General features: G+C 40.1%; 1 pseudogene; it reads left to right on the top strand.

Annotated features, from left to right (window-relative positions):
• Nucleotides 1-8,439: 8,439 nt before the first annotated feature.
• Nucleotides 8,440-9,334, top strand: LOC136393019 (heterogeneous nuclear ribonucleoprotein A1-like; annotated as a pseudogene).
• Nucleotides 9,335-10,151: the final 817 nt, after the last annotated feature.

Here is a 10,151-nt window from a genome sequence, read left to right on the forward strand (position 1 = left end):
ATTGCCTCAGAGATGGAGTGAGTTCTGGGTCTTTCCAGGGAACATAATCAGTGATAGGTTCTCAGGTTGTACATAGTAAATCCATTCTATCATCCCTGCTTCCCTGGTCCATGTGTTCTCTTGGTTCAATATAATGCCAAGATGACTGCCAACTTTGCCTCACCTCTTCAAGGCCATTGTCAAAAATAAGTTTCAAGGGCTCAACCTGACAGTGTGTTTAGACCAACACTATGTCTTAAAACATTGAACCATGGGAGAACACCACATCCCAGTGAATTCTTCTAGTCTTATATCCTCCTACCTGATATCTTCAAAATTTACTCCTATACGTATTTTGTTACCTGCTAGCATATAATAGCCAGATCCTGCCATTTGTGTGATTAGATAGTTTATTTCATCCCTAAGCAGGGACTGTTTTTTTCCTTCTCAGGCTGTGCTAAAATATAATCCTGGTTACTGGCTTGGAGAACATGAGGTATGATGGAGGCAACTTTTGAGAATAAGTACCATCTTGTTAGACTCCTGCTTCAGATGAGGCCATTGCATATAGCCTCTAGGAAAAAGGAGGCTGATTTCCTTTGGCAAAGAAAGCAGGTGTATTTCACTGGCCCAGGTACATTCCAGGGAATTTTTCAGTTCAGGGTTCTTGGGTTTATCCACTCAAATATCTGTATCACACCTTCTTTCTCGTCTGGGTCCTGGTTTTAATATATTATATTCACGGAAGTTACACATTTTTTTGGAAGCTACAAATTTTTCTTTACATCTCTACTGTTGTTATATTAATAATTGGAGTCAAGATCTTATTTTCAATCCATCCTATCCTAAAACCAGACTGCCATTGGCATCTCTAGTTTTCAGGGGATAACTTAAGTTAGTTATTAGTTACCCTGAGTCTATAATTTTCTTTTTATAAGACTTCTACAGCCACCAAAAGAATCAACAGGTCTTTATAATTATCATTATTGACATAATGATCTCTCAGTGCCTTGCCTTCTGCCTTGTATCTCCTCCCACCTAACCACAGGCAAGACTTCATTAGTGTGATTCCACTCTTAGGGATTATTATTGCTCCACTCACCACCGGCAACATGGTCGCTATGCTTATAGCCAAGTAGCAATCCAATTCCAAAATTCCATCCTGAGAGTTTGTTTTTTAGGTCTAGTCTTGGAATCCATTTTCACAACCTCAGACAGACCCTGAAGCAAAGCTTTTGTACTAATATTTTATTGGGTAGTGCAATCCTAGAGAAGCAAGCATAAGGAAAAAAGAAGTCAGTCAGGGGAAGAGAGAAGGCAAATACTAAGCTGACCATAGTTTCATAAGGCACATGATGAATTAATTGCTTAGTGTCATGGGACCTTTCTAGAAAGGCCATATGGAGATACTGTATCTTAAAATCTTCTGCCAGGGAGAAGAACGAGTAGGCAATTTATATGCTGATTTTTTCTTGTTTCTTGTCTCTTTTTGTTCAATTTTATAGTATCAACACCCTGTATTTCCACATTCTCTCTGGACATCCACTGGTTCCAGATGGAATAGACAAGGCCTTAGAAGTACTGAGTACAGCCAAGAACCATGGAACCTGTGGAACTGAATGGAACTGAGAAAGCACATAAATTAGGTTTGGTAAGCCATAGCACAAATGGGGTGGGGCTTGGGGGGTGGGTATCACAATTAGAGACATTCAAATTTAATATGACAATTGTCAAAGAGAACTTTGACACTAGTTAGAATTCTAGCTGAACACTAGTTGAAGGCAGTAAAGACAGATTTACTCAGCAGCTACTGCAGCAGGTGAGAGTCCAGTATAAACTAAGTTCAACTTTGACTCATGTAGAGGTTAATGGGTGTTTTGAAGGGAAAATGAGGGAGTAGGAAGAGAGTATAAGTAGGAGTTCAACAGAATTAGGGAAGTGAAAAATTACAAAAAGCAGATAGGGAGGTTAGTTAATGTGATTAGACCATTTGAGTTTTCTAAAACTAGTACCTACTGAAGTTAGGCTCCTGCCTTCACACAGAGACTAGAAGAAAGATGTTAATTGAAAACAACAGTAAAAAAATATATTTTTTTGACAGAGACAGAGAAAGGCACAGACAGACAGGAAGGGAGAGAGATGAGAAGCAACAATTCTTCATTGCAGCACCTTAGTTGTTCATTGATTGCTTTCTCATATGTGCCCTGACTAGGGGACTACAGCAGAATAAGTGACTCCTTGCTCAAGCTAGCAACCTTAGGCTTTAAGCCAGGGACCTTTGGGCTCAAGCCAGTGACCATGAGGTCGTGTCTATGATCCCACGCCCAAGCGAGTGACCTTGCACTCAAACTGGTGAGCCCATGCTCAAGCTGGATGAGCCTGCACTCAAGCCAGCAACATTGGGGTTTTGAACCTGGGTCCTCTGCATCCCAGTTTGACACTCTATCCACTGTGCCACCGTCTGGTCAGACAACAGTAAATTCTTTTGGCAAACTTGATATTTCCCAGGCAGGAACTTAAAGGGTGGTTGATCATTCCAGGTATATGGACCTGGGCTGTTTACTCAAATATCTGGGGGCAGGGACAGGGATGCAGTGGGGAAGAGCAGCAGGAATGTAATGAATTATTTGTGCTGACAGTTTGCAGTCTTTATAGGCCAAGGTTGAGGCCTATTCAAAAAGAGGGCTCAGAGAAGCCTGCATTTGGTCAAGAAAAGAGTCTTTGCAAGTATATTCATGAAATAAGGACTGTGGTGTCTGATATACATCACTATCTGACATCAGTTCTCTAGTCTAGAATATCTCATACCTTTGCTGTAAAAGCGAACTTTATAAAACTGTTGCCTTTTACTGAAACCCTTTTGTCTTTTACTTCAACCATTTTTTTTTAAATTTCTACAAGGGATGAGGATAATATTAAATGAAAAGATGTATATAAGAAAGTATTCAGACCAGGTGGTGGCACAGTAGATAGAGCACTGGCCTGGGATACTGAGGACCCAGATTTAAAACCTCAAGGTCACTGGCTTGAACGCAGTCTCATCAGGCTTGAATGCAAGCTCACCAGCTTAACCAGGGGTTCACTGGCTTGAGTGTGGGATCATAGACGTGATCCCATGGTCGCTAGCTTGAGCAAGGGGTCATTGGCTCAGCTGGAGCCTCCGGGTCAAGCCACATATGAGAAGGCAATCAATGATCAACTAAGGTGCCACAACTCAACTATGAGTTGACGCTTCTCATCTCTCTCCCTTCCTTTCTGTCTCATTCACTTAAAAAAAAAAGGCATTCAACCTGAGTAGGTAGTGGCCCAGTGAATAAAGTGTAGAACTGGAATGCTGAAGAACCAGGTTCAAAACCCTGACATTGCCAGTTTGAGTATGGGCTTATTCGGCTTGAGCAAGTCTCACCGGCCTGAGCACGAGGTAGCTGGCTTGAGCCCAAGGTTGCAGATTGAGCAAGGAGTCACTGGCTCAGCTGGAGCCCCCTGGTCAAGGCATGTATGAGAAAGCAAGCAATCAATGAACAACTAAAGTACTGAAACTACAAGTTGATGCTTCTCATCTTTCTCCCTTCATGTGTCTGTCTGTCTATCTGTCTGTCTCTCTCTCCATCTCTAAAAAAAAAAAAGAAGGAAAAAAGGAAGAAGAAAAGAAAAAAGAAGGAAGGAAGAAGGAAGGAAGGAAGGAAGGAAGGAAGGAAGGAAGGAAGGAAGGAAGGAAGGAAGGAAGGAAGGGAGGGAAGGAGGGAGGGAGGGAGGAAGGGAGGGGAGGGAGAGAGGTATGAAGGGAGGAAGAAAGAAAGAAAGAAAGAAAGAAAGAAAGAAAGAAAGAAAGAAAGAAAGAAAGAAAGAAAGAAAGAAAGAAAGAAAGAAAAGGAAAGGAAAGAAAGAAAAGAAAAGAAAATCTGGACCAAGAGAATTTTTTTTCCTAAGAATCATTTTTCTGAAAATAATAGGTTGGGTCAAATAGGGTAAATAACCTATATGAATTATTCTGTTATCTTACCCAGATTTTGTTAGATGACTGGACAAATGAGAATCATAGAATCTCATCCTTGAGTTAACTCTTTTGACTGATTCCTGCCTAAGAAATGTTTGGTTGATATTTTTCAGATTCTTGGGATGTTATCCAGGTCAGAATTTATTAGAATGGTGTGTCAAGAATCTGCATTTTTGGAACTGGCTTGTTGGCTCAGTGGTAGAGCATCGACCCAGTGTGTGGATGTCCTGGGTTCGATTCCTGGTCAGGAAATACAAGAGAAGCCCCCATCTGCTTCTCCACTCCTCCCCCTCTCTCATCCCCTCCTGCAATCATGGCTTGATTGGAGAGAGTTGACCCTGGGTGCTAGGGATGTCTTCATGGCCGCTGCCTCAGGTGCTAAAAATTGGCTCCAGTTGCAATGGAGTAAAGCATCATCACCCCTTAATGGGCTTGCCAGGTGAATCCTGGTTGGGGCACATGCGGGAGAGTCTGTCTCTGCCTCCCCATCCTCTCACTAAATAATAATAATAATGAAAGAATTTGCATTTTTAACAAATTTTTCAAGTGATTCTTATGGCCACTGAAGTTTGACACCTGGGATGAAAGGAAATGAGGATTCTCATACACTGGATAACAGAGCAAGTTGATAATATTTTATTGGAAGACAATTTAGTAGAAACTCTCTCAACCAACTCTAGACTAAGTAAGTTAATCAATAAATTGACAATATTCTTTCTATAAAACACACTGCTGACTTAGACCCATCGAGTCCTTGATACCAGTACATTAATCTTTGATCTACACTTGCCATTTTGAATAATCTGCTTACCAGGAGTCAGTGCTTTTCTAAAGAAAGAAAGAAAGAAAGAAAGAAACTTTTGGCATGCTCTCCCATCTCAGAAGGATGCTCACTCCTTTCCTATTCCCCTTTTCTTCCCAGGTATGTTACCTTTGTCTTTGTCTCTCCTAATCTCCAAGAGCCCTTTTCCTGCCTCTGTAACTTGTTTTCTGAGTCTACATAGCCCAGCTGACTCACATCTACTACTTCTATAACTTTCTACATAATCTTTCTCTTATAATTTGAAAAAAAAATCTTTTATAAGCTGGGGGTCAATATCCCCCATTGACTTGCCAACAGTAATCAAGGCTTGATGGCAACAAGAGGGTGCACACAGCCCATGTGAATGGGAAGGCACTTGAAGCACCCGATCAGGTAACCAGGGAGGCTGTACCTCTGGGCCCCACAGGACACCCACTATATAAGGCCAAGACCAGCACACGTAGCAGCTCTACTTAATACATAGAAACAAGTACAGGAAGGCAGCCAAAATAAGGAGACAAAGAAACATGTCCCAAATGAAAGAATAGTGCAAAACTCTAGAAAAATAACTAAATAAAGTGGAGATAAGCAATCTACCAGAGGCAGAGTTCAAAACACTGGTTAAAAGGATGCTTAACAAACCTAGGGGAAGAATAGATCAACTCAGTGAGAACAAAGAGATAGGAAACATACAAATGGAAATAAAAATAAGAATACACAAGAAATATCAACATTGGTATGTAAAGATACATGCATCCCCATGCTCATCACAGCATTATTCATGGTGGCCAAGACATGGAAACAACCAAAGTGTCCCTCAATAGAGGATTGAATAAAGAAGGTGTGGTACATATACTCAATGGACTACTCAGCCATAAGAAATTATAACATATTGACATTTACGACAACATGGATGGACTTTGAGAACATTATACTGACTGAAATAAGTAAATCAGAAAAAGCTAAGAACTGTATGATTTCACACATAGGTGGAATATAAAACTGAGACTCATGGACAAAGATAAAAGTGAAGTGGTTACCAGAAGGAAGGGAACATGGGGTAGGGGGATGAAGGAGGGGGTGGGAAGGAGGGTGTAAAAAGGGAGAAAAATAAGGTGACCGAAAATTATTTGACTTTGGATGAATGGTATACAACATAATCAACAGTTCAAATGCTATAGAAATGCTTACCTGAAATCTGTGTACTCTTATTGATCAATGCCACCATATTAAAGTTAATTTTCTAAATAAATTTTTTTAAAAAAGAAGTAATCAACAGTAGATTAGGTGAAGAAGAGAATCAAATCATCAATTTGGAAGATTAAGATAGCAAAAAACATTCAATCAGAACAACAAAAAGAAAATGGAATCCAAAAAATGAAGACAGTGTAAGGAGCCTCTGGGACAACTTCAAGCACACCAATATTCACATCATGGGGGTGCCAGAAGGAGGAAACAGAGAGCAAGAAGTTGAAAATCTATTTTAAATATGATAATAATGATAGAAAACATCCTTAAGTCCAAAAAGCACAGAGTCTCAAACAAGATGAACCTAAAGAAGCTAACACCAAGATACATCATTATTAAAATGCAAAGGTTAAAGACAAAGAGAGAATCTTAAAAACAGCAGAAGAAAGGCAGTTAATTACCTACAAGGGAGCTCCAATAAGACTGTCAGCTGATTTTTGTGGGGTTTTTGGGGTTGGTTTTTTTTGTATTTTTCTGAAGTTGGAAACGGGGAGGCAGTCAGACAGACTCTCGCATGCACCCGGCTGGGATCCACCCGGCACACCCACCAGGGGGCGATGCTCTGCCCATCTGGGGTGGCCATAGAGCCATTCTCAGCACCCGGGGCTGACTTTGCTCCAATGGAGCCTTGGCTGCGGGAGGGTAAGAGAGAGACAGAGAGGAAGGAGAGGGGGAGGGGTGGAGAAGTAGATGGGCGCTTCTCCTGTGTGCCCTGGCCAGGAATCGAACCCCGGACTCCTGCACGCCAGGCCAATGCTCTACCACTGAGCCAACTGGCCAGGGCTCTGTCAGCTGATTTTTGAATAGCAACTTTGCAGACCAAAAGACAGTGGCAAGAAATATATTTTTCGCTCCATAAGACACACTTTTTTTCCCCAAAAGTGGAGGGGAAAATGCTCGTGCATCTCATGGAGTGAATGTTCATTTTTTTAGCTGCCATGGGTTCCAGACACTAGAAGAGTATTTGAACATTAAAGTCTCTTCTCATTTGTTAATGACAGTGCTAATGGTTGTTAATACTGCTGTTGAGTTTACATTGTTGAAATGTTATTGTATATTTTATTAAATATTTTAACACACCATTTGGTTCAGAATATTTTTTTTCTTATTTTTCTCCTTAAAACCCTAGGTGCATCTTATGGTCAGGTGCATCTTATGGAGTGAAAACTATAATATTCAAGGTGCTGAAAAGCAAGGACCTACCACCAAGATTACTCTACCTAGCAAAGCTATCAGTTAGAATCAAAGAACATATAAAGATCTTCCCAGACAAGAAAAATCTAAAAAAGTTCATCACCACCAAACTATAACAATATTACGAGAAATGTTAGCCTGCCAGGCAGTGGCACAGTGGATAGAGCGTCAGACTGGGACACGGAGGACACAGGTTTGAAACCCCAAGGTCGCCGGCTTGAGTGTGGGCTCATCTGATTTGAGCAAGGCTCACCAGCTTGAGCCCAAGGTTGCTGGCTTGAGCAAGGGATCACTAGGTCTGCTGTAGCCCGCGGGTCAAGGCACATATGAGAAAGCAATCAATGAACAACTAAGGGGCTGCAATGAAGAATTGATGCTTCTCATGTCTCTCCCTTCCTGTTTGTTCCTATCTGTTCCTCTCTCTGTCTCTGTCTCTGTCTCTGTCTCTCTCTCTCTCTCTGTCACACAAACAAAAAGGAAATGTTAAAGGGTATTATTTAAGAAGAAAAAATTAAAATATAATAAAATGACAAAAAATACATATCTATCAATAATTATTTTAAATACAAATGGATTAAATGCTTCAATCAAAAAACACAAGGTGGGTCCTGGCCAGGTAGCTCTGTTTGTTATAGTGTCATCTCAACATGCCAAGGTTGTGGGTTTGATCTTTGGTCAGGGTACATACAAGAATCAGCCAGTGCGGCATGAATGAGTAGAACAACAAATTGATGTTTTTTTCTCTCTCTCTATCTGCCTTTCTACCTTCCTCTCTCTCTAAAGATCAATTTTAAAAACACACACACAGGGTGGCTGAATGGAAAAGAAACAAGACCTATACATATGCTGTCTGCAAGAGATTCATTTCAGATCAGAGATGAAAAAAGATATTTCATGAACTTTTTTTTAAAGCAAAAGCTGGGGTAGCAATTCTTATACAAAAAATAAATAAATAAAATTTAAAATAAAGGCTATAATAAGAAATAAAAACCTAGAAATTCCACTTCTGGGAATTTATCCAAAGAAAATCAAAACACCAATTCATAAAGACATATGCAGCCATATGTTTATTGTAGCATTATTTATAATAGCCAAGATATGGAAGCAACCTAAGTACCCATCAGTAGACAAATGGAGACATACATTCATTAGATCACTCCTTTCTGCTGGTGGATGCTGCCAAGTAAGCATTGTTCAATTCTCCCCTCCTGCAGTTGTCATGTCTAAGTCAGAGTCTCCCAAAGAGTCAGAACAGCTGCAGAAGCTTTTTATCAGAGGTTTGAGATTTGAAACAACCAACAAGAGGAGTCTGAATGCAATTTTGAGCAATGGGGAATACTCAGACTATGTGGTGATGAGAGACCCAAATACTGAGAGCTCCAGAGGCTTTTGGTTTGTCACATATGCTACTGTGGGGGAGATAGATGCAGCCATGAATGCAATGCCACACAAGGTGTGTGGAAGTGTAGTGCAATCAAAGAGGGCTGTCTCAAGAGAAGATTCTCAAAGACCTGGTGTCCACTTAACAGTGACAAAGATTTTTGTTGGTGATATTAAAAAAGATGCTGAAGAACATCACCTAAGAGACTATTTTCAAGAGTATGGGGAAACTGAAGTGACTAAAATCATGACTGACCAAGGTAGTGACAAAAAAAAGAAGCTTTGCTTTTGTAACCTTTGATGACCATGACTCTGTAGATAAGATGGTCATTCAGAAATCTCGTACCATGAATGTCCACAACTGTGAAGTTAGGAAAGCTGTATCTAAACAAGAGATGGGTAGTGCTTCATCCAACCAAAGAGGGTGAAGTGGTTCTGGAAACTTCAAAGATGGTTGTTGAGGTGGGTTTTGTGGGAATGACAATTTTGGTCATGGAAAAAACTTCAGTGGTCCAGGTGGCTTTGGTGGCAGCCATGGTGGTGGATGGATATGGTGGTAATGGGAATGGCTATAATGGAATTGGTAATGATGGAAACAATTTTGAAGGTGGTGGAAGCTATAATGATTTTGGCAATTCCAACAATCAATCTTCAAATTTTGGACTCACAAAAAGAGAAAACTTTGGAAGCAGAAGCTCTGGCCCCTATGGCAGTGAGGCCAATACTTCGCTTAATCATGAAACGAAGGTGGTTAGGTGGTTCCAGCTGTAGCAGTAGCTATGGCAGTGGCAGAAGTTTTAATTATTGCCAGGAAACAAAGCTTAGCAGAAAAGCAGAGCCAGAGAAGTGACAGGGAAACTACAGATTACAATAGATATGTGAACTCAGCTAAACACAGTGGTGGCAGGGCCTAGATGCTACAAAGAAGACATGTTTTAGACAATACTCATGTGAATGAGCAGAAAAACTTGAGGACTGTATTTGTGAGTAATTGTATTAGTATTTGTGACTAATTGTATAACAGGTTATTTTAGTTTCTGTTCTGTGTAAAGTATAAGGCATTTCAACAAAGGAACCCATGCTATTGATTGCTAAATGTAATAGTCTGATTATAATGTTGAATAAATGTGTCTTTCTAAAAGAAATAGATGAATGGATAATAGGTGATACATATATGCAGTGGAATATTACTCGGCCAGAAAAAAAGAATGAAATCTTGTCATGTATGACAATATGGATGGACCTAGAGGGTATTGTGCTGAGTGAAATAAGTCAGGCAAAGAAAAATACCATATGGTTTCACTTATATGCAGAATTTAAAGAAGGAAATAACTGAACAAACAAAAGAGAAACAGACTCATGGACACAGAGAACATTTTGATGATTGCCAGAGTGGACAGGGGTTGAGGCCTGATTGTAAAATATGAGGGAAATAAGAAGCACAAATAATAGTTATAAAATAGCCACGAAGATATAAAGCATAGCATAAGAAATATACTCAATAATATCATAATAACCATGTATGCTGTCAGATGGATAGTAGATTTGGGG

Source organism: Saccopteryx leptura, chromosome 2, assembly GCF_036850995.1.
Source record: "Saccopteryx leptura isolate mSacLep1 chromosome 2, mSacLep1_pri_phased_curated, whole genome shotgun sequence".
NCBI classification, from domain to species: Eukaryota; Metazoa; Chordata; class Mammalia; order Chiroptera; family Emballonuridae; genus Saccopteryx; species Saccopteryx leptura.